Source organism: Adiantum capillus-veneris, chromosome 3 (assembly GCF_014529385.1).
Source record: "Adiantum capillus-veneris isolate H3 chromosome 3, ASM1452938v2, whole genome shotgun sequence".
In the NCBI taxonomy this organism is placed as follows: domain Eukaryota; kingdom Viridiplantae; phylum Streptophyta; class Polypodiopsida; order Polypodiales; family Pteridaceae; genus Adiantum; species Adiantum capillus-veneris.
Window position 1 is genome coordinate 115,745,390 of NC_140933.1, and position 23,590 is coordinate 115,768,979.

Here is a 23,590-nt window from a genome sequence, read left to right on the forward strand (position 1 = left end):
GCCATGGGAGGAACTTTGTGCTCATATTTTGTTTAAGGGTTGGGCGCCCAAGGTGCCCAAAGGGCCATCAAGGGGTCAACCCCACCAAAGAGCACACCGCACAAGTAGCTTCAAAGTCCCCCAGGCAAAGTTGACATCGTCAACACCAACAGCCTATGGAAACTACAACAATTTTCCATAAAATAGAAATTTTTTATTATCAAATCCTTCTCGGTATTCATGCAAGTCACACAAGGCTTCGACATCTCTACGTGGGAAGCACCTTGAAGGTAATTTAATACCGGCAAAGGCTGCACAAGTGCAAAGTATATGAGTACTTTTTATCATCAAGATCCGAAGGTTATCTAAGACTTCGCAAGACCAAAGGCTCAATTCATGGGAAGCATAGATCGAGCTCAACATGAGGGTTTGAAGAAAGTGATTAAAGCACACATATTTTGATGCCCAAGAAGCGGCTTCTCCCTATGCATGGCATCAGATAGAGCATACCGACCAGGATGGATCATAAGGTACTTATGTCATCCGACACCATCCAACCAAGGCAGAGGTGGTAGCGGATCGCCATGCACTAAAGGTTGAATATTTGTTGATTGTCGACAAGCTCGTCTTTCATTTTGTTTGGCCAAGGTAACACCATTATTATTTGCATGAAATATAGCTATCACAATTGGGCTACAAAGTCAAAACTTATTTTTCCCTATGGCATGCAAAGACAAGCATATGCAAGGCTTGTGGCTTGTAAGGCAATGGATCGGCAAGGCCGACCATTTATTGCAATTCAAGAAGTTGGCAGGCCCATCTATTTCTCTAGTTCAGGGTTTTGGATTTGCTAGGGCATGGCTACTAGGCACGCTTACTAAACTCGATGCAACCAAAAACGGTCATAATCAACCCATTGTTGTCAAGATAGATCCAATTTGGTTTTCAAGGGTAAATGCAAGCAGTATTGGGTAACTCAGGTATGCTTTATCTATACAATTCCTATATTTCTTTTTATGCTTTTAGTATGGTATCCTACTTGACAAGGTTGACAATCGGTAGGACTAATTTTCTTTTAACTCTGTCTAGTACGACAATGCCATAATATTTGTTGAAAAGCAAAGCTACAGGCTAAATTCAAAACAAGAAAACCACACCAAGAGGTGCTATGAATTGTAGTACCAAGGACTACAATTCAAGAAAGATGGTAAGCAAGTTACAGTTTACAATTTTGAACTAACCTTGTAGAAGTTTTTACCGTGCAAACTTGACAAGAAAAGATTGCTTCAGTCAAGCAGAGTTCAATAGTTAGATGAATTTTGATAGCTAAGTTTCTTGAGCTATTTATAGTCACAATATTGGGTAATCTAAGGATTCTCAATATGATGTACGCTTTGGCAAGACCGATTCTTTGTGAGTAGGAGCATCTCTGATACTTCGATTTGTTTCATCTTTCCAATGGACTTCTGTAAAGCAAGGTTTCACCTGGGGACATATTGCTCCAATTTTGGAATATGCTATTAGCATACAAACTTGGGAGGACTTTGCAATATGTCTACCTGATTTTTCATTGGAGGTTAGCATGAACCAAGCAACGAGGGCATGCAAGGTATATCCAAAAAGCTCTACATTTATCAGTATACACATGGCTATGAGCCAGGGTGAACATGTTAGAAATTTTTTAGTTCTTCTTGTTTTGCTATGCTTTAATATTTACTTTGGACAAAATCTTTTGTTTTGCAAAGCAAGGTGCTTTAGTGCTCATCATTGAGAAGCAAGGATTCTTTCCCCATGCTAGGATATTGCTCATTGCCTTGGGAACAAGAGCAGTGGTAGGCATGGTTGGGGCATTGGAAATAAGAGGATATCAGCTCACAATTTTCATTTGTTAACATAAAATTGTGATGTATCAAGGCCAATACAAATTATACAAGGCACATAAGGCATTGACTCACACTATCGAACCTTTCATTAAAGCCAATGGCCTATCACTGTTCTTTTGATATGAAAGCATGGCATGCCAGTACGGTGGGATTCACTCCACTAAATCATTGTTTATGCTTCTTCCATAACATCAACTACTCTATTCAGGAAGGGTAGAGGCTAGTAGGTTTGCTTGTGATTGTTGTACATGTCTACAGCGGCAGGCGTTTTACATCATTGGCTCTATGCACAAGGTGCAACCACTATAGATTATGCTTTTTGTAGGTAACAAGTAGGTACAGCCTTGCTATCAAGCAACTACTTCATGGGACGACATGAATAGCCTAAGAGAGCCTCAAAGTAGATAATATCTTGTTTAAACATCCAGGAAAAACTAGTATGCCTGCATTCTTTATGGTGTTGTAAATCTTTCTCTTCTTTTCATAGAGAGATATGGTTCTTTTGAGATCCAATTGTGAATAAGACTCCAACTTGAGTAGATCTAATACTTAGTTGTAGCACTGGTTGTGCTAATACAAACTCACTCCATAGGTGTTGCGGGTCACGAAAAGGCCTCTTCACTACTCTTAAGGAAAAATATGCCAAGGGATATTGGATAAGTCAACTTTACAAGCTGATTACAATCATTATCGGACACAATAAACTGTCTTAGTCACGATTCCTAGTTTAAGTTGTTTCCATGTAGCATCTAACCAAGGCGTTTAGAATTGCAGAATCTAACCACGGGTTTTGGACTGCCAAGGAAACACCCAAAGTTACCAGTTACCAGTTTAATACTACTTTATTTTCATTAATCTTTCATTTAGTGGTTCACAAGTCAAAGACATATTCTTTCAGGCTAGATTTTTGGTAATGTACCTTCTAGGTTGTACCTTTTGAATTTGAATAGTACAATTGACTATAGGTAAGTGGACTCTATGATCAATTTCAAGGTATACATATGATTTGGTTTAGGAGCAAAGAATTTTGCAATAGTAGTGTACCAAATACTTTTTGCACCCTGTCTTTATGGACCTACTTGATAGATTTTGTTTAGGACCTTGTGGAGCTTGGTTAAGCTAGTGAAAAGAAAGGGTGGGTCCCTCTCACTCATGTCGCTGAGCGTTTACAGTTACCTCCACACACAAGTACATGTCGTACTTGATGGATGTCATTTTTTTAAACATCCTTATATGAGACATATTCCACATGTGGAGAATATGAGCCTTTGGGATTGATAGTGATGTTTGTTATTTCAATAATGTGTCACGAGACAGATTCTTTAGGTGCTGGTCAAATCCGTTTATTAGACCATTTTGAGTACGTCGTATCAAGAACAATTTTAGTGGCCAAATTTTTTTTGATACCTAGTAAGCTAGACTTGTTTAGTTTACAAGTACTGTTGAGAAACTTTTACGGATGGTTGTTCACACATGTAGCAAAGCTATGTTCAACTCATGAACATGATCTATTTGGTACCTAGATGTGATTGATTTTCACATTCTATTATGGTCCAAATATGTTAACATGGATTTCACGTAATTGCAGGGGAAAGTATTTGGTCCACAATGTTAGCCATAATCATTGGCAAGTACGGTCATGGAAATGTAGACTCACATCCTTTTTGGCTAAATGCATGCACAATAGGCATTATGGGACCTACTACAAGAGATCACCTCATTACCAACACCAAATTATTGACATTGTTGGTGGGCATCAGTATATGCATTGCTAAAGCTGGAGGGAGGTCCAATTTAACAAAAAATCAAATTTTTGAATACCAATGCATATATTGATGCTGATACAAACTTGTATATTGATATTGATACCGAAGCCTATACGGACTCATATATCAATGCATGTATCGAAGTCACCTAGAATAATAGAACCAAGAGTTCTTTTCTGTGTTTTTGTCCCATTTTTGAACTCTCTCTTGATCTCCTCTTGATCCTTGCTTTAGATCTACTACCTTGGGGCTTATAAGGCTTAAGATCTCCAATCATACACTCCGTGTTAACAAGAAGGTAAGATTATTTTACAGATTTATGGTAGATTTTTTTGTTTTTTTTTGTGTGTGTGTGTGTTTTCCAGATTTGGCGGCATTCTCTCAAGCATTTTGTGCTCATGTAGGCTGCTTTGTGAGTGCAATATCCCTTGTTTTTCTTGCATACACACACACATGCACATAAAACATAAATAAATAAAGATCCGTATAAATTTACACATAATTTAACACACTACGCACGCGCATACACACACATTTTCAAAAAAAAATAAAAAATTATATTAAATTTGTTATTTTTAAATTTTGACTAAATATTATCATTCACAAACAAACATATTAAAATTTGGTAACCAAAAAATGTTTTAAAAGAAATATCATTTATTTTGGTTAAGATCAAATTATCATTGATTTTTTTTAATGCAATTTTATTTAAAATCTATGTTGTACTGTTAAATTGTTGCATTTCGTAAGTTTTGTGAATGTTAGTGTTAGAGTGTTTTGGGTGTTAGGTTTTAACACTAGTTTGGTAACCTACGAGGAAATAAATGTGTCCTTTCAAGATTTTGGAAAAAAAATCATTACTCATAGTATATGTGTGAATTTTGAAAAATCCTTACATGATCTTGGACCCATTCCAATTTTGAAAAATAAGTAACATACCTATCTCTTGATTTCTTGGTCATGCCAAGCTTCCAAAGCCAAGGTAGTGCTACATTTTACCGAAAACAACATACTTTCACGATTACCCCCATGGTACACCATATATAAAATTGTTCATGCTACAAACCTATTTTTCCCATGAACTTTGATGGGTTTTTAATCTTAGTATATGGCTGCTATAGCCACAAAAATTCTTAAACTATGTGTATAGTTAGATACAAAAAAGTGGTATTTTTTGCATTTTGTTGACCTATTCTTTGTGCTTGCTTGCCCACGCCCATATTTTGCACTATATAACCTGTCTATTGATATAGCTTGGTACTTCACCCCTCATAATCACCAAAATGAAAAAACTGGGTTCCACGTTGTAGCCTTCTTAGCCTCCTTGACAATTCACTACTTATACCCAGATTGCGTTTGAATGCTTAGATATGGGCATCAGCTAGAAGTTGACAATGCTCATTGAATGTAATGACCAATATTGAACATAATACATTTCTAGTTCAAAATGAGTGTGATATTGGTGAAGTGGAATTTTCTTTCTGACTTTGTATTTTTAGCTCTTTAGGGTATTAGGTTCCCCAAATCTCATGAAAGAAGCCTTAAATAATTATATGCACAATCAAAACTACCTTTGTACAACATAAACATATACACAAAATTCATGAAAGTGTAAAATTTCTCCCTAGATTTGCATGGCAAATTTTTGATAATTAGGCAATAACTTTGAATATGTGCACTTGTCAAGCATTATAAAAACTTCACAATGGCAAAGACTAATTATGAAGCCACTTCAAGGCATTCTAAGGTGATCTATGGCTAATTTTATGGAAAATGGTAAAAAACAACACACGTTTTTTGGGACAGTTTAGGTTAGAAAATCCTTGCCAAGCACAATGTTAGAGCCAAAATCGATAGCCCAATTTTTTTGAGCTTTTCAAGCTCATAAGCTATATTTGTGACTATCAAACATTCAAAAACAAAACTAGCATCTTTGACAACAATTCTAGGAAATTGTTTGGTTAACAGGACATAAAAGTGTCCAAAGACAGAAAAGTGTCATGTTACCAATCGAGTGTTAATTATATTTGACCATCTTAATACGTTTGGCCGTATTAATACATTTATGTTAAATTATTAGAGTTAGTAGCTTATGTTTAGGTTTAGGTTTGATTATTAGGGTTTGGTCATCTTAATACGTTTAAGATGCATTATTAGGGCTAGCAGCTTTTGGTTTGGCCCCTAGTAGTTGGCAATGTGTATTATATCGCTTAGGGAAAAATGGCATTTGTTTTGCCAAATGTTAGAAGTTTTTCCATTTCAATAATTTTCTTAGGGTTAGCCACTTAGGATAAGCGGTTGAACTGTTTCAGTCCGCTTAGGGTTAGCGTGATGTTTGCTTTAGCCGCCCGGAGTTGGTCTTGTAAAGGTGCTTAGGTTTGGCCGTATAAAGATGCTCTAAATTGGTTTAGGAAACCTTTAGTTTGACTATCTCCGTCTGCAATGTTTAGTCGATTAAAGTTGGCCATGTTTGGCCACTCAGGGCTAGCCTCTTAGGTTTTAATCCTTCGCAATTTGGCTGTTTCAGGCCGCTCCAAATCGTCTTAGTGTTGCATTAGTTTAGCCATTTCAATAATCCGCTTAGGGTTAGCCGCTTAGGATAAGTGGTTGGGCTATTTCAGTCTCCTTATGGTTAGCATGCCCATTAGGAAAAAATGTGAACCCCAAAGTGGCCTTGTAAGAGAAATTGATCAGATTTGAGTCAACAATAGGACATAAAAGGGTGCATGGATAGCCCACATCTATGTACCTCAAAACTATATCGTGTAACATATCTATGGAAAGAGCTCAACAATGAAATCCAAATGCACTATTGTCTGACAAATTTGAAGTTAAAATGTTGAAGTTGTCCAACAAATTTGAAGTTAAAATGCTCAAGTTATGGCCATTCAAGAAAATGCAAGAATTGGTGGTACCATGGCCACAAGCCATTAGGAAGGGAATGGGGTATAGGAGGGCCTCTTTATTTGGCAGTTTAAGGAAATGCTTAAAGCTTAAGTCAAGTTTGACCAAGCCTAAAAGAGAGGGCAAAAAGGCCTATGCAAAGATTTTTAAAAATACCATTTGTATATTTTGTATTTTGAAAATAGGCTATTTTAACCCAAAAGAGAGGTGGGTAACTGAATTTTAAAATGTCTTTTCCCCATCTCTCTCCTCTCTGTTTAATATATAAGACACTCTCTCTCACTTAGTTCTCATTAAAAGAAGCACTTTTCAACTCCCCCCACCAAAAAAGCAGATTTTGCATATTTTCTCACTACATTGTCTCTCTAAAATATGAGCCAACTCTTTCTCTTTCCTCCCTTTTCTCTCTTGTCACTTCCACCTCCCAATCATCAAGAGGACATTCTATGCTGCCTACATCTAATAGAAAGTGCAGATCCTCCAAGGTTGTATATCTACTCTCTCTCCCACTCTCTTCCTTTATGTCTTTCTTTCTCTCTCTCTCTCTCTCTCTCTCTCTCTCTCTCCCTCTCTCTCTCTCTCTCTCTCTCTCTCTCTCTTTCATGCTTCTCCCACTCCAGCTTTAGGTGAGAGCAATGGAGAACTCCATTATCTCTGTGTGCAGCTACATTTCTCTCTCTAAAGCTCTCATGATCAACTTTTTGAATTCAAAGGAGATTGAGCTACAATCCCTCTCTTTCTTCCCTCCACAACATAATCCTTTCCTACTATCTATGAGAACCTTCCACTTTTTCCCTCCATAACAAACTTTCGCTGCTTTGCAGCAGTCACCATTACACATTCTCCCTCCATTTTGCTTGATTAGCAAATAAACATGTTATTCAATCGCCCTCCACTGCAAGACATTACTAATAAGCAAAAACGATATCGATTAAATGCTGATTTGGAGCAGGAGTACGCTATTGTGAGACTTGGCACATCGAATCCCAATGCTACAGATCATCTACAAAGCATGCAATCAACTTATGGGTTGATGACCACATTTACTCAGGTGATCCAACGATTAATGCACCACTATTGTCATGCCAAGGGCAATGCCGGTGGTCAAGGACCAGGCCCAAGGGGCCGGTTGCAAGTGTGGATAGGAAATGAGGCCCAAGGGGCTATTCAATGGGAGGTTGGGAGGATCATTCTCAGGCAGCCCCACCAAGGGCATTTCACTGGTATCAAAGCAATGGCTATTTTGGGCATGAAGGCATGGAGCCACCTGCTTTTTCTCTTGCATGCATGCAAACTAGGGGGCCGAGGACCTTGGAGGCGGGCATGGCCGCTTAGCACGGAAGGTGGTTGAAGATGACGAAGGCGAATCCGTGTGTAGGCGCCCTTGAGCCGAGGAGGGGAGAACGTCTCGACCCTCGGCAAAGCGGGCATAGAGGAGTGCAACAAGATCACGCGGCTAAGGGGAGCACTTCTCGACCCTGGCGCGCTGCAAGCTGAGCACCACACAAGTCGAGGGCGGCCTCTTTCTCTCTCGCGCTGCTGTGTGCGCCATTGTTGACTTGGAACTCCCCGTTTTTCATACACAGGCGCCCAAAGGCCTTTGGCCTTAGGGCAAGACACTTTTAAAATTAGGGCAGGAGCCCACAACTTTCCACCCCGCCGGATACACAAATGCACATAAACCCTCAATTTTTTAACCGAGCTGAGCAAGCTGATGGCAGTACACGAAGCCGACATGGGTTTCAGGTCGTTCCAAGTACGACATAAATTTCATATTACTTGAAAATGGTGGGATGGCTATGACGGATCTTAGACACTCGAACATGCTTTGAGAACCAACAGGGCAAATCGCCAAGGTTGCGAGTCCTCACTACAAGAGGTACTTCACATTAGCGACACTCACAGTGCGACGCTCAAAAGTGAAAACCCACGGCGTTGCTATGGTTGTCGCTATGGGCGTCGCTAGTTTACTTGTAACTTAGCGACACCCATAGAGACGCGGACAGGGGTAAAAAATAAACCGAGAGCGCCCGAAAACTCAGATCTCAATTTTCGGCGCTCAAGCAAGCAAAGGTAACCCGCACTGTCCCTCTCTCTCTCTTTCTTCTCCACACACACACACACACACACTTACACGAGGAGAGGAAGGAGAGCCAGGTATGCTCCTTCCCTCTCCTCTCTCTCATGTTCCCTTCCCCTCTTTCTCTCTCTCTCTACCTCTCTCACACACACACACATTGTGTTTTTGTGTGTGTGTGTGTGTGTGTGTGTGAGAGAGAGAGAGAGAGAGAGAGAGAGAGAGAGAGAGAGAGAGAGAGAGAGAGAAGAAGAAGAAGAAGAAGAAGAGAGTTTTAACATCGTAGGAAACTATCCCAAGAGACCTTAAAGATCTAGCCGACAAGGAGTTGAACTCAAGACTTGTTATTCAAGAGGGAAGTGGCATAACCAATCTATCACACTTGGGTGATAGAAAGGTTATACAATTTTTCTCTTTTTATTGGCGCGCACGCGCACACACACACACACACACACACCAGAAGAAGAGAGTTTTAACGTCGTAGGAAACTATGTCAAGAGACCTTAAAGATCTACCCAACGAGGAGTTGAACTCAAGACCTGTTATTCAAGAGGGAAATGGCATAACCAATCTACCACACTTGGGTGATAGAAAGGTTATACCATTTTCCTCTTTTTATTGGCACACACACACACACCCACACACACACACCCGAGAAGAAGAGAGTTTTAATGTCGTAGGAAACTATCCCAAGAGACCTTAAAGATCTAGCCGGCGAGGAGTTGAGCTCAGGACCTGTTATTCAAGAGGGAAATGGCATAACCAATCTACTACACTTGGGTGATAGAAAGGTTATACCATTTTCCTCTTTTTATTGGCACACACCCACACCCACACACACACACACCCGAGAAGAAGAAAGTTTTAACGTCGTAGGAAACTATCCCAAGAGACCTTAAAGATCTACATTTATGTTAGATTACATTTAAATTTATGTTTATGTTGAGTTTAAGATTATGTTAGATTTAGATTTACGTTAGATTAGATTTAGGTTTATTTTGAGTTAGATTTACGCTAGATTAGATTTAGGTTTATTTACATTAGATTATATTAAATTTAGGTTTATTTTGAGTTTAAGATTGAATTAAATCTATGTGGACTAGCAATTCCACCTGCATGTTCGACTGCTATTGCAGAGAGAGAGAGAGAGAGAGAGAGAGAGAGAGAGAGAGAGAGAGAGAGAGAGAGCAAACAACGAATTTGAAATTTAAAATCGTGCTATGAAGTGAGGCCCGTTCACATCTACGCAGCTAGTAGCCCCATTGCTATGTTTTTTACCCTTCAATGGAGCAAATCACCACATGTTCAATTAGGTTAGATTTAAAATTAGATTTTGGATTGAGTTTTAATATTAGAGTCTACCTTCGAGATTACGGTAAAAAATTAGAGTTAGACGAACGGTGATCCCTCTCTTCCTCTCTACGGATGCGACCTTAAGCTGGAAAGCTTTCAACGGCATGATACTCAGATTGGAGGCCAACATGTAATGTATTAAGTAATCCCTCGAACAAAGATCTACTGTGAAAAGATATTAAGATGCTATGAAATGCTACAGCTAGAGAAGAGGCAAAGGGGTTTTGTCCACTACATGCACTATCATGTAGACGTGGATGTGTAGATTTCTTGTACCCACAAATATAGGCATTGACCAATAAAAATGAGATTATAACCCGGTGGTTCTGATCTCCGTGCACCTCTAGACCGAGGTGTGCGGGGATTGGACATGACTAGAGAATGTGACGTAGTTTACAGTGTGAACAGAGAGAGAGAGAGAGAGAGAGAGAGAGAGAGAGAGAGAGAGAGAGAGAGAGAGAGAGAGAATGCCAATAGAAGGTTAAATTTGTTGTCTAGGTTATAAGGTTTTTACCCTCATTATGAGTAGTGACGAGGATGTAGGGCCGTCCAACCAAAACACCTATCTCAACGTGGATCTTATGTCCTTGTAATCAGTGCAAGCATGATGTGCGACGAACAAGACGCATTTCTTTGTAGCACATTCGTGAATTTGGCGAGTTCGATCCATCTATTATAGATCGAGTTGTTGCCAATTATAACTCGTTGGACTCTGACGCTGGCCAACAGACAACAATCTTGCAACCCAATAGAGGTGTTCTCGCAGGCGCTTTGGTCAAGCAGCATATGTGAGGCCACAAGATGTATCCTCTGACAGCTCGGGGGATGATCATGCAGACCACATTCCCAATGAGGCTATGTTTGAGCCCGAGATCGATGAAATGATCGAGACGATCATGGATTCAGAAAGGCTTATCTATGATTATATGAAAAGTGAAGCCAATACACCATTGTATGATGGAGCATGTGTGTCTAGATTGAAGGCGCTCCTGGTTCTTCTCAACATGCAGACAAAGTTTGGATGGAGTGACACTAGCATCACAGCACTTTTCATGTGATCTATTACAATGTGTTTACTTTAATAAAAAACTCTAGATGTATAATGGCCTGATAGATTTTTACACAATTGTACCGTATTTTTTTCGTTGTGTAGATTGCTCAAAGAGTACATACTGCCAGCTGATAATGTGATGCCAGATTCTAGAGAGGAAGCAAGAAAGATCTTGTGAAACTTGGGGATGGATTACAATTCGATCCACACTTGTCCTAACGACTGCATTCTTTTCAGAGGGGAATACATAGACATGGAGAAGTGTCCGAAATGTGATTTCGAGAGATATCGAGTAGATCTCCACGGAACAAAAATTCCACAAAAGGTTTTGTGACATTTTTCTCTGCTTCCTCGCATCAAGCATTTCTTCGAATGTAAGTCCATGGCCGCCCTAGCATCATGGCATGAGGAGAATAAATCTTCGTATGGTGTGCTACGAATTCCTACAGATTGCGCAGCCTTGAAACATATAGATGAAACATGGTCGGATTTTGCCAGGGAAGCTCGAAATTTATGCCTAGGCCTAGCTATGAATGGCGTAAATGCATTTGGTCAAAGATCAAAATCTTACAGTGTATGGCCCGTTGTCATCGTCAACTACAACATTCCCCCGTGGTGGACCTAGTTATAATGCCCCTCCTTTCTTTAATGGAAGAAAGGTTGGAAAAGTGGTGAATTTTGAAACCCAAACCCTTTGGCTATATATAGAGGATAGCTTGGACAAGTGGTGGGCTTAGTTGTAGTATCCAAGGTCCAAGGTGAACTATGTAAAGACCTTACTTCCAAAAAAAAAGTCGTACAAGTGGTTCTCCTTCAAACCAAAACCTCCTTAGTGTATTAAAACATAGCTTGGAGAAGTGGTGGACTTAGTTGTAATGGTGAATGTCCAAAGCAAACTATTATAGGACCTTGCTTCCCAAATCAAGTTTGGACAAGTGGTGGATCTTGAAACCAAAACCCCCTTACTGTATTAGAGCATAGCTTAGATAAGTGGTGGACCTAGCTGCCATGGAAAATGTTCAATGTGAACTGCTACAGGACCTTGCTATTAAATGTCTAAGTAGAGGTAGCTTCTTTAATGGAATCAAGGTTGGGAAAGTGGTGCATCTTGAAACCAAAAGCCCTTTATTGTATTAGAGCATAGCTTGGACAAGTGAGGGACCTAGTTTTAATGTGTGATGTCCAAAGAAAAGTATTACAAGACCTTGCTTTCCAATATTTGAATTGGTCAAGTGGTTAAAACAAAGTATAAAACTTTGACCATTTTCTTTTCGAATTGCCAAAAAGCTAGTTTTAGACATCCCTAAATGAAAATGGTTTAGGGTGGCCTTAAACAACGTTTTTTCAAAGACTTAAACAAAAGGGTTGCCGAAGAGTAATGAAAATTTATTATGGCTTGAAGTGCCTGAGTATGTGAAAACAAGCCTAGGTTTTCCACGAGGCAAAAGGTGACATAATAAGAACACTGGAAACTTAGGATTGACCATGTGGCCTAAAGTTTGGCAAGTGAAGTGGTGGCCAAGTTTTGTGGCACAGTGTGCACTTGGTCTTCTATGTGTTGACCACTTGGCTAAATCTAGGACCATAAGGCCAAACCTTTGGCACCTTAAATATAGTATGGGACATAATCTAGAACTGCTATAGTAAATTAGTAGTATAGTTAATATGTTAATATTTGTATTATATTTAAGTATATGCTAAATATAATTTATGTTCAACATTTCACTAATGAAGAATGTTCCCATTTAGCACTCCAGATGCGGGGTCTTAGGGCAATGCCACAATGGGGTGACAAGGCAGCGCTTCCACGTGAGGTTTGGGGGTAGCGCTCTTGATGGGGATGTGGAATATAGCGCTCTCGATGGCGGGGCTTGGGAGGCTGATTCTGGGATATTGTTCCGTGCAGGGTCCTGGGGAAGCGCCCCGGGCGGGGTCAAGGTTTTACATATTTTCAACCATGATTTCTTTAATTTTGATTGTGTGAATTGGTTAATGTTTTATATCGCTTTTGTTTTTTTTAATCCTATGATAAAACATGGACTTGTAGCATACGTGGCATTCTAATAAACCCTATAAAGATTAGGCACAGAGAGAGCGCACGAGCAACGCACACAGAGAAAGCACGCGAGCAGCAAACACATAGAAAGCGCACACGGATCGCACACAGTTGGAGTATACGCGCACGTAGAGGAGCAAGCCCGACATCGTACACAACACACAGTGGAGCGCACAGGATTGAAAGTTCGCGCACAAGATAAAGAAACAGCAGCGTACGCAACGCTTTCCAGAAGGGCAGGATCGGGCATAACTTCTTCTCAGGAGACATTGCACACCTCACGAATAGAGAAAAAACAGGTATTTCTCTCTCTCTCACTCTCTGTCTTTCTCCATATAGAGAAGATGGTTCTCTGTAACTCTTCTTGCACACACACTCTCTCTTCAAAAGACAGAGATATGTAGTTTAAAAATATCCCCGCACACATACACATATTCCCACACATCGTCTTCCTCTCTTCCACATACATAACCACAGTGAAATCTGTTATCTTGTTGTCTCTCTCTTGAAAATACATGCACATATTCCCACACATCGTCTTCCTCACTTCCACATACATAACCACAGTGAAATCTGTTATCTTGTTGTCTCTCTCTTGAAAATACGTGCACATATTCCCATACATCGTCTTCCTCTCTTCCACATACATAAACACAGTGAAATCTGTTATCTTTCTCTCTCTCCTCTCTCTAGAAAACAGGTATTTCTCTCTCTCTCTCTCTCTCTATCTATCTATCTCTGTATCTTGCTATCTCTCTCTTGAAAATACATGCTCATGTATGTGTGCGTCTGTGTTATCTATGTGTATGTATGTATATTTGTGTTATTTCATTGTAATACTCATACATAATGCAGATACACAATTACACTTAATTACGATATGCACACATAGTATATATAGATACATAAATATCACAAATAACTAACACATTGTAATACTAGTAAACTTGAATGGAAGACTTACTTGCATGATCTGTTAAAGTCGATTCTTGTAGCGAGTTCTGGATGTATGCTGAGCTGATTTTCCTCTAATCCATTTGTAGATATGATTGTAACTTATGTTTCTCAAAAATAGTAGTGTTGTTTAGTGATACACCTAATGGACATAAATGGTTGAAACTAGGACATGTAGACCAAAAATACATGTATTTCTTTGGATGAATATATACACTTTTTGGTGACCCTTACCACAAGTGGTGGACCTTGAGACCAGTGGACTATAAGGACCTCCAAACAATACCTTGTACACTCAATCCTTCTTGGTATCTAGGTTGGACAAGTGGTGGACCTTGTTCAAATTCTCTAACCACTCTCTCTAACATGGTGACGTAATTTAGGTGTGATAAATTCATATCTATGCAAACTAATATCAGTTTAGGCTTGTTAATTTGAATTTGTTTGAATTTATGTACAATATAATGATTTGAGGTTTGCATATTTGAATTTAGGTGGTATAATGATATCTTTTTGTGGTAAACATGAATTTAAAATCAATTTTGCGTGAAATATTTTAAATTTAAGTGATAAAATTTAAATTTTTATAAAAAAGTTTAAATTTTAAAATTTGGGCGGGATATTTTAAAATTTAGGCGGGATGTTTAAAATTTGGGAGGGATATTTTAAATTTAGGCGATCAGATTTTGAATTTAAAATTTAGGCCAGAAGGTTTTGAATTTATAGCGAGATCTCTCTTACATAAGAGAGTATAGGTTGGACAAGTGGTGGACCTTAAAGCTAGAGCATCCATGCTACTGGACATGATAGGTAGGGAATCTAGTCGAATATTGTATGTAAATATATATGTAATAGATCTAGCTTGGACAAGTGGTGGACCTTGGAACAAAACCCCATGTAAAACATATCATGCACATTCCAAGTGGTGAGAAAAAATATCATTTAAGATATAGCCTTATAGGTTGGACAAGTGGTGGACCTTAACACCAAGATATTCTTAATGTAATGACATAGAGTGGAAAACTGGTGAATCTTGAGACCAAACCATGCGACTAGCGATAATAGCTTGGACAAGTGGTGGACCTTGAAAGTAATCCCCCCATCTACGAAATATCGTGGGTTTAAGGTATTTTGATGGAACCTAGCATCTTGGAGACATGGTGCAGCTTGCTTCTCTTCATGTTTCAATGGAGCCTATCTTGGAAAAATGGTGGAGCATCCTTCTCTCCATGTTTCAATGGAGCCTAGCTTGGACAAGTGGTGGACCTTTGCTTCTCTCTATGATTCAAGTGGTGGACCTTTGAACCAAACCCCCATGTAAAACCTATCATGGTCACTCCAAGTGGTGAGAAAGAATAACCTTTAAGATATAGCCTTATAGGTTGGACAAGTGGTGGACCTTAACACCCAAATATTCTTAACATAATGACATAGAGTGAAAAAGTGGTGAATCTTGAGACAAAACCACTCATGCTACTAGCGATAATAGCTTGGACAACTGGTGGACCTTGAACATAAACCCCCCATGTTTCAATAGACTTAGCATCGACAAATGGTGGAGCATCGTTCTCTCCATGTTTCAATGGAGCCTAGCTTGGACAAGTGGTGGACCTTTGTTTCTCTCTATGTTTCAATAGAGTTAGCTTGGACAAGTGGCGGACCTTGGAACCAAACCCCCATGTAAAACCTATCATGGTCACTCCAAGTGGGAAGAAAGAATAACCTTTAAGATGTAGCCTTATAGGTTGGACAAGTGGTGGACCTTAACACCCACATATTCTTAATAAAAGTGGTGAATCTTGAGACCAAACCACTCAGGCTACTAGCAATAATAGCTTAGACAAGTGGTGGACCTTGAATGTAAAACCCTCATTTACGAAATATCGTGGGTTTAATGTATTTCGATGGAGCCTAGCATCTTGGAGACATGGTGCAGCTTGCTTCTCGTCATGTTTCAATGGAGCCTTTCTTGGACAAATGGTGGAGCATCCTTCTCTCCATGTTTCAATGGACCCTAGCTTGGACAAGTGGTGGACCTTTGTTTCTCTCTATGTTTCAATAGAGTTAGCTTGGACAAGTGGTGGAGCTTGGAACTAAACCCCCATGTAAAACCTATCATGGTCACTCCAAGTCGTAAGAAAGAATAACCTTTAAGATGTAGCCTTATAGGTTGGAAAAGTGGTGGACTTTAACACCCACATATTCTTAATAAAAGTGGTGAATCTTGAGACCAAACCACTCAGGCTACTAGCAATAATAGCTTGGACAAGTGGTGGACCTTGAATGTAAACCCCTCATCTACGAAATATTGTGGGTTTAATGTATTTCGATGGAGCCTAGCATCTTCGAGACATGGTGCAGCTTGCTTCTGGTCATGTTTCAATGGATCCTATCTTGGACAAATGGTGGAGCATCCTTCTCTCCATGTTTCAATGGAGCCTAGCTTGGACAAGTGGTGGACCTTTGTTTCTCTCTATGTTTCAATAGAGTTAGCTTGGACAAGTGGTGGACCTTGGAACCAAACCCCCATGTAAAACCTATCATGGTCACTCCAAGTGGTAAGAAAGAATAACCTTGAAGATGTAGCCTTATAGGTTGGACAAGTGGTGGACCTTAACACCCACATATTCTTAATATAATGACATAGAGTGGAAAAGTGGTGAATCTTGAGACCAAACCACTCAGGCTACTACCAATAATAGCTTGGACAAGTGTTGGACCTTGAATGTAAACCCCTCATCTACGACATATCGTGGGTTTAATGTTTTTCGATGGAGCCTAGCATCTTGGAGACATAGTGCAGCTTGCTTCTCGTCATGTTTCAATGGAGCCTATCTTTGACAAATGGTGGAGCATCCTTCTCTCCATGTTTCAATGGAGCCTAGCTTGGACAAGTGGTGGACCTTTGCTTCTCTCTCTGTTTCAATAGAGTTAGCTTGGACAAGTGGTGGAGCTTGGAACCAAACCCCCATGTAAAACCTATCATGGTCACTCCAAGTGGTAAGAAAGAATAACCTTTAAGATATAGACTTATAGGTTGGACAAGTGGTGGACCTTAACACCCATATATTCTTAATATAATGACATAGAGTGGAAAAGTGGTGAATCTTGAGACAAAGCCACTCATGCTACTAGCGATAATAGCTTGGACAAGTATTGGCCCTTGAATGTAAACCCCCCATGTACAAAATATCCTGGGTTTAAGGTATTTCGATGAAGCCTAGCATCTTGGAGACATGGTGCAGCTTGCTTCTCTTCATTTTTCGATGGAGCCTATCTTGGACAAATGGTGGAGCATCCTTCTCTCCATGTTTCAATGGACCCTAGCTTGGACAAGTGGTGGACCTTTGCTTCTCTCTATGATTCAATAGAGTTTGCTTGGACAAGTGGTGGACCTTGGAACCAAACCCCCATGTAAAACCTATCATGGTCACTCCAAGTGGTGAGAAAGAATAACCTTTAAGATATAGACTTATAGGTTGGACAAGTGGTGGACCTTAACACCCAAATATTCTTAATATAATGACATACAGTGAAAAAGTGGTGAATCTTGAGACAAAATCACTCATGCTACTAGCGATAATAGCTTAGACAAGTGGTGGACCTTGAACGTAAACCCCCCATGTTTCAATAGACCTAGCTTCGACAAATGGTGGAGCATCGTTCTCTCCATGTTTCAATGGAGCCTAGCTTGGACAAGTGGTGGACCTTTGTTTCTCTCTATGTTTCAATAGAGTTAGCTTGGACAAGTGGTGGACCTTGGAACCAAACCCCCATGTAAAACCTATCATGTTCACTTCAAGTGGTGAGAGAGAATAACCGTAATGTTATATCCTTATAGGTTGGACAAGTGGTGGACCTTAACACCCAGATATTCTTAATATAATGGCATAGAGTGGAAAAGTGGTTAATCTTGAGAGCAAACAACTCATGCTACTAGCGATAATAGGTTGGACAAGTGGTGGACCTTGAATGTAAACCCCCCATCTATGAAATATCGTGGGTTTAAGGTATTTAGATGGAGCCTAGCATCTTGGAGACATGGTGCACCTTGCTTCTCTTCATGTTTCAATGGAGACTATCTTGGACAAATGGTGGAGCATCCTTCTCTCCATGTTTCAATGGACCCTAGCTTGCACAAGTGGTGGACCTTTGCTTCTCTCTATGTTTCAATAGAGTTAGCTTGGACAAGTGGTGGACCTTGGAACCAAACCCCAATGTAAAACCTATCATGGTCACTCCAAGTCGTGAGAAAGAATAACCTTTAAGATATAGCCTTATAGGTTGAACAAGTGGTGGACCTTAACACCCAGATATCCTTAATATAATGACATAGAGTGATAAAGTGGTGAATCTTGAGACAAAACCACTCATGTTACTAGCGGTAATAGCTTGGACAAGTGGTGGACCTTGAACGTAAACTCCCCATGTTTCAATAGAGTGAGCTTCGACAAATGATGGAGGATCCTTCTGTCCATGTTTCAATGGAGCCTAGCTTAGACAAGTGGTGGACCTTTGCTTCTTTCTATAATTCAATAGAGTTAGCTTGGACAAGTGGTGGACCTTAGAACCAAACCCCCATGTAAAACCTATCATGGTCACTCCAAGTGGTAAGAAAGAATAACCTTTAAGATGTAGCCTTATAGGTTGTACAAGTGGTGGACCTTAACACCCAAATATTCTTAATATAATCACATAGAGTGGAAAAGTGGTGAATCTTGAGACCAAACAACTCAGGCTACTACCAATAATAGCTTGGACAAGTGTTGGACCTTGAATGTAAACCCCTCATCTATGACATATCATGGGTTTAATGTTTTTCAATGGAGTCTAGCATCTTGGAGACATGGTGCAACTTGCTTCTCGTCATGTTTCAATGGAGCCTATCTTCGACAAATGGTGGAGCATCCTTCTCTCCATGTTTCAATGGAGCCTAGCTTGAACAAGTGTTGAACCTTTGCTTCTCTCTCTGTTTCAATAGAGTTAGCTTGGACAAGTGGTGGAGCTTGGAACCAAACCCCCATATAAAACCTATCATGGTCACTCCAAGTGGTAAGAAAGAATAACCTTTAAGATATAGACTTATAGGTTGGACAAGTGGTGGACCTTAACACCCACATATTCTTAATATAATGACATAGAGTGAAAAAGTGGTGAATCTTGAGACAAAACCACTCATGCTACTAGCGATAATAGCTTGGACAAGTGGTGGCCCTTGAATGTAAACCCCCCATGTACAAAATATCCTGGGTTGAAGGTATTTCGATGAAGCCTAGCATCTTGGAGACATGGTGCAGCTTGCTTCTCTTCATGTTTCGATGGAGCCTATCTTCCACCAATGGGGGATCATCCTTCTCTAAATGTCTCAATGGAGCCTAGCTTGGACAAGTTGTGGACCTTTGCTTCTCTCTATGTTTCCATAGAGTTAGCTTGCACAAGTGGTGGACCTTGGAACCAAACCCCCATGTAAAACATATCATGGTCATTCCAAGTGGTGAGAAATAATACCCTTTAAGATCTAGCCTTATAGGTTGGACAAGTGGTCGACCTTAAAACCTAGATCTTCTTAATATAATGACATAGAGTGGAAAAGTGGTGAATATTGAGACCAAACCACTCATGCTACTAAGGATAATAGGTTGGACAAGTGGTGGACCTTGAATGTATACCCCCCATGTACGAAATATCATGGGTTTAAGGTATTTCAATGGAGCCTAGCATCTTGGAGACATGGTGCAGCTTCCTTCTCTTCATGTTTCAATGGAGCCTATCTTTGACAAATGGTGGAGCATCCTTCTCTCCATGTTTCAATGGAGCCTAGCTTGGACAAGTGGTGGACCTTTGCTTCTCTCTATGTTTCAATAGAGTTAGCTTGGACAAGTGGTGGGCCTTGTAACCAAACTCCCATGTAAAACCTATCATGGTAACTCCAAGTGGTGAGACAGAATAAAGTTTAAGATATATCTTTATAGGTTGGACAAGTGGTGGACCTTAGCACCCAGATATTCTTAATATAATGACATAGAGTGGAAAAGTGGTGAATCTTGAGACCAAACCACTCATGCTACTAGAGATAATAGGTTGGACAAGTGGTGGACCTTGAATGTAAACCCCCCATGTACGAAATATCATGGGTTTAAGGTATTTCAATGGAGGTTAGCATCTTGGAGACATGGTGTAGCTTGCTTCTCTTCATGTTTCAATGAAGCGTATCTTGGACAAATGGTGGAGCATCCTTCTCTCCATGTTTCAATGGACCCTAGCTTGGACAAGTGGTGGACCTTTGCTTCTCTCTATGTTTCAATAGAGTTATCTTGGACAAGTGGTGGACCTTGGAACCAAACCCCTATGTAAAACCTATCATGGTCACTCCAAGTGGTGAGAAAGAATAACCCTTAAGATATAGCCTTATAGGTTGGACAAGTGGTGGACCTTAACACCTAGATATTCTTAATATAATGACATAGAGTGAAAAAGTGGTGAATCTTGAGACCAAACCACTCATGCTACTAGCATTAATAGGTTTGACAAGTGGTGGACATTGAATGTAAACCCCCCATGTTTCAATAGAGTTAGCTTCGACAAATGGTAGAGCATCCTTCTCTCCATGTTTCAATGGAGCCTAGCTTGGACAAGTGGTGGACCTTTGTTTCTCTCTATGTTTCAATAGAGTTAGCTTGGACAAGTGGTGGACCTTGGAACCATACCCTCATGTAAAACATATCATGGACATTTCAAGTGGTGAGAAATAATACCCTTTAAGATATACCCTTATAGGTTGGACAAGTGGTCGACCTTAACACCCAGATCTTCTTAACGTAATGACATAGAGTGGAAAAGTGGTGAATCTTGAGACCAAACCACCCATGCTACCAGAGATAATAAGTTGGACAAGTGGTGGACCTTGAATGTAAACTCTTCATGTACAAAATATCGTGGGTTTAAGGTATTTCAATGGATCTTAGCATCTTGGAGACATGGTGCAGCTTGCTTCTCTTCATGTTTCAATGGAGCCTATCTTGGACAAATGGTGGAGCATCCTTCTCTCCATGTTTCAATGGACCCTAGCTTGGACAAGTGGTGGACCTTTGCTTCTCTCTATGTTTCAATAGATTTATCTTGGACAAGTGGTGGACCTTGGAACCAAACCCCCATGTAAAACCTATCATGGTCATTCCAAGTGGTAAAAAAGAATACCCTTTAAGATATAGCCTTATAGGTTGGACAAGTGGTGGACCTTAACACCCAGATCTTCTTAATATAATGACATAGACTGGAAAAGTGGTGAATCTTGAGACCAAACCACTCATGCTACTAATCATAATAGGTTGGACAAGTGGTGGACCTTGAATGTAAACCCCCCATGTACGAAATATCATGGGTTTAAGATATTTCAATGGAGCCTAGCATTTTGGAGACATGGTGCAGCTTGCTTCTCTTCATGTTTCAATCGAACCTGGCTTGGACAAATGGTGGAGCATCCTTCTCTCCATGTTTCAATGGAGCCTAGCTTGGACAAGGTTTGGACCTTTGATTCTCTCTATGTTTCAATAGAGTTAGCTTGGACAAGTGGTGGACCTTGGAACCAGACCCCTATGTAAAACTTATCATGTGCATTCCAAGTGGTAGTAAATAATACCATTTTAGATATAGCCTTATAGGTTGGACAAGTGGTGCACCTTAACACCCATATCTTCTTAATATAATGACATAGAGTGGAAAAGTGGTGAATCTTGAAACCAAACCACTCATGCTACTAGGGAGAATAGGTTGGACAAGTGGTGGACCTTGAATTTAAACCCCACATATACAAAAGATCGTGGGTTTAAGGTATTTCAATGGAGCGTAGCATCTCGAAGACATGGTGCATATTGCTTCTCTTCATGTTTCAATGGAGCCTATTTTGGACAAATGGTGGAGCATCCTTCTCTCCATGTTTCAATGGACCCTAGATTGGACAAGTGGTGGACCTTTGCTTCTCTCTATGTTTCAATATAGTTAGCCTATATTAGACAATTAGTAGACCTCGAATCTCTCCATGTTGTCTAGAGCTGAGCTTGGACAAGTGGTGGACCTTACTTCTCCCTTCCCTTAGTTTACTAGCTTAAAAGATTACTATGTATACTTGCTTAGATCTAAATTGAACAAGTGGTGGACCTTGTATTCACACAAACTTAATTCATTACAAAAAAGTATATGCTAAAATAACATTTGGTTTTTTTTGTTTCAGGAAAGATGGCTCCAAAAAAACAGGTTGCAAGGGTTGCTGTCTCAGTTGACTATACTTGCAATGATCTTAGGAAATGGTATTTGGACATACATGGTATAGAGGGTGCACAATTTCATAAGGTGCATCTATTTATTGCCAAAAAGGAGAATGACTGCTTGTTTGAAGATGTTGGACAAGTTGTGGAAGTATCTGTCTCTGTAGTTGATAGTCATCCGGAGGTGGAATGCATTGACATTCTAGTTCCAATGAATCTAGAATTTCAACTATCTCTAGGAGCATATGCATTGGAGCGCATGTCTAGAAACAAAGAAGAGACAATGTTTTCTCGAGGATGGAAGTTTGCAGAATCAAATCCAAACATCACAGCAGATTAACTTCAAAGCTCCATCATTGCCACACTACAACAAAAAAAGGTGAAAGCTTCACGAACACCATCCACAAAGAAGCAAGCAAAAGTGCAAAAAGTAGCAGCTAAGGGAACTAGTTCCATTTTGGATGTAAACAAGGCATCTTTGGCATCCTCATCAACAGAGGGTTCAATGTCAAAGATGAGAATTGTGGATCCAGATGTTTTAGAAGCTGAGGCCATGAAAGGACAAGAAAAAGATACAGGTGGAATGAATAAGTACATAAATTATTTTCCTTTCCAATATAGGGAATTTGATATCCCTATTCAAAATTGTTGGCTTGCTCCTGATCACTATAATGCACGTATTATGGATAAAAAACATGCTGAAAGTGTGTTATTTGGATTTTCACGGAGTACGACCAAGCCTGCAGCATGTGCATATTTGATGCTTGTTCGAAATGCAAAATCAAAGAAGGGGACTCCTTTGGCAGTAGAAGAGGCAGAGGAGCAAAAAATTAAAGATTATCATCATTGGATTCTTGATGGGCAGCATTCAATCTATGCTGCAAAATTTTTGCTTCACAATGAACAAAACAACAAAGGGATATTTGAAAGACTGATTAGCGTGTATAAATTTAGAAAGGCTCGCATTGTTGTGAATGCTCCTCCATTTGTTGCAACTGCTATATCTGCCATTGCAAATGAGGAGGCTCAGGCATTGTATGTCAAGCAACCTTACAGCCAAATATTGAGACATTTATGGAGTCAATGGATCTTCTCAGGACGACCACCAAAGGCAGCAAGTGGAATTGCAGAGGGACATGCATCTCGTGCCGGATGGGATGTAAGTTATTTTCTTTGTCTTTTTGATAGTGTTTAATTAACAAATCTTGCTCAATAGTTTAATTATTTCTCTATTTATTTTTAGGCTTTTCTTCGATTGGCAAGAATGAGTGCAGCAGCAAGTTGGATTGCTAAACAGGCACAC